A 2,869-nucleotide genomic window follows, 5' to 3' on the forward strand; every position below is an offset into this window, starting at 1 on the left:
GCGGGGTGGGGGTGGACGCTGGTGGTGGTGGCGGCTGGAGTTTAGCCTTGGACATTTTTCTCTCCGGCGAGGGGTAGAGGGACTGGAAGCAAAAAGGATCCCTAGGATCCAGCCCCAGCCCTCACCGCCCTGGTTTGCCCTGAAAGTCCCGCCACCCCAGGAACCTCTCAGTCCCGCCACCCCAGGAACCCCTCAGTCCCGAACAGACCAGAGTGGTTGGTCATTCTCGCTCTGCCACCCTAGGGGGGTGACTTTGGGCAGCCACTTCACGTCTCCAAACCTTGGTTTTCTACCTGAGAGAACGGGGCCCCCAGCATTCCCAAATACTGTGATTTTTTTAAAAAAAAGTTTTTTTATTGATGAGAGAGAGAGAGTGAGAGAGAGAGATCAATGCTGAAAGAGAATCATTGATCAGCTGCCTCCTGCATGCCCCACACTGGGATCCAGCCACAACCTGAGCATGTGCCCTGACCCAAATCCTCCTGGTTCTTAGGTTGATGGCTCAACCACTGAGCCATGCGGCAGGGCCCAAATTCTGTGATTTTGTTGGTGAAGGCACCGCTGATGTAAAGAGTGACATCTGAGGGACACTGACCTCCAGCAAGAAATTGTGACTCTCGTCATAGATGCTCCTTTGAGATCTTCACACATGTTACTTTTCATTGTTGAAACAAACATTTAGTTTGCTGAGCACCTACATGTGCCAAATTCTGCCCCAAACTCTAGGAGCGTGAGGAACACTTCACACCAGCACTGTCTCCAGGAAGGTGCATCTGGTGAGGGAAGCCCACAGTTAAACAAGTAACGGTGTTGAGGTGTGTGAACGCTGCTGCTAAGGCAGGATGGGCAGGATCCAGGATCGTGCAGCAAGAGAAGGGACCACAGCCCTTTCCCCACATCCCCACACCTGCATGCCCATCCCCATTTAGCCCTTGGAGTAAAGTAGGTGAGGCCAGAAGGGCAGAGAAACTTTCTCCCACCCAATCAGAAAGGGGGATGCTGCCCTAGCCGGTTTGGCTCAGTGGATAGAGCGTTAGCCTGCGGACTGAAGGGTCCCAGGTTCGATTCTAGTCAAGGGCACATGCCCGGGTTGTGGGCTCAATCCCCAGTAGGGGGCGTGTAGGAGGCAACCAATCAATGATTCTCTCTCATCATCGATGTTTCTATCTCTCCCTCTCCCTTCCTCTCTGAAATCAATAAAACTATATTTTTTTAAAAAAAGAAAGAGGGATGCTCAGTTATCTCTAATAAATTTCCCAAGGACAAGTTTCGGTTCCCAAAGTGCATTCTCTCCTTTATCTCAACAGAACCTCAAGGCAACCTTGAGAGAGGAAGCCAGGAGCCAGGCTACCACGTTGAGGAGATCTCTAGCTTTCCTAGTAAAAGCTACATCTTTGCCTTGAGCAAGCCCCACCCATTGTTTCTCTGCATCTAGCTTACCACACCTTTGAAATGCTTCTTCTTTCAGACCCCTCCGAAGGTAAGCACCCTCCAGAGAGCACATAATCTTGTTAACTGTCTTCTCATCCAATCCCATTCTTGCTTTTCCCCATCTTCATGTAATCTTCCTTACTTCCTAACTTAATTCCAAATGTATAAAAGGAACAGGAAACGGTCATTCTTCAGAGCATTTCAGATCTTACTTCCCCGCAATTATGGTCAGTTTGGCTCAAATAAACGCATAAAGATCCTCTACAGGTTGGACGTTTCTTACGCGGACAGAGAGGATGTTGCCTACCTGGTAGTCACGATGTACTCCAGGGCCCTGAATCTGGATTCTGAGTCTGTCACATGAGCCTCAGTCTCCCAGGATCTGAGGCGTGGCTATGGTAATGCAGATGCATTAGCAAAGATGAAAGATACTGGTGTCTGTTTGTTGGTGGGCCCTGGGTGAGCAGAGTTGGACCCCAGCCTATTTTTCCATTGGCTTCCATTTAAAATAAGCAATAGAATTCCCTGGGAAAGAATCCATCAACATTCTCAATTGAAGATGTTTGTCCAGAGAAGTGTTAAGTTGGCCTTTTTTGGCTCATTCTCTGAACTATGTGATATTTTCACAGTTCTTAAGTTTCTTATCTTTCATTGCTTCCTCTCAGAAATTCGCCTGAAATTTCTCCTATGTCTATAGATTGCCCTCTCATTTTACATTTACCAAATATTGGAAATTTTTAATACAGGAGCTCACTTTTATCTGTCGGGGATACATTCCAAGACCCCCAAGTGAATGCCTGGAAACATGGATAGGACTGAACCTTACATACACGGTGTACCCTCAAAAAATATACACACTTTAACAGCTGATAGCTCAATTTTGAAAATGAAATGCATTGTAATAAACACTGCCTTTATAATTATTTAAAGTGTGTGTGTACATTTTTTGGGTCACCAAATGTACTATGTTTTTTTCTATACATACATATCTATGTTAAAGTTTAATTTATAAATTAGACACAGCAAGAGATTAACAACAGAAACTAATAAATAGAACAATTATAACAATACACTGTAATAAAAGTTATGTGAATGGTGAATGTGGACTCTCTCTTTAATTACCTTATTGTACTGTACATACAGCATGGAAATGCTGGACAAAGGGATGACCATATCCTAGGTGGGATGGAGTGGGACAGTGTGAGATTTTATTACGCTAATCAGAATGAAGTGCAATTTAAAACCTCCCCGGCCAGCGTTTCATATAATACTGGTTTGGTGGTGATGAATTTCATATAATACTGGTTTGGTGGTGATGAACTCCTTTAGCTTTTTCTTATCTGTGAAGCTCTTTATCTGACCTTCAAGTCTGAATGATAGCTTTGCTGGGTAGAGTAATCTTGGTTGTAGGTTCTTGGCATTCATCACTTTGAATATT

Source organism: Myotis davidii, unplaced genomic scaffold (genome assembly GCF_000327345.1).
Source record: "Myotis davidii unplaced genomic scaffold, ASM32734v1 scaffold198, whole genome shotgun sequence".
Taxonomy (NCBI): Eukaryota; Metazoa; Chordata; class Mammalia; order Chiroptera; family Vespertilionidae; genus Myotis; species Myotis davidii.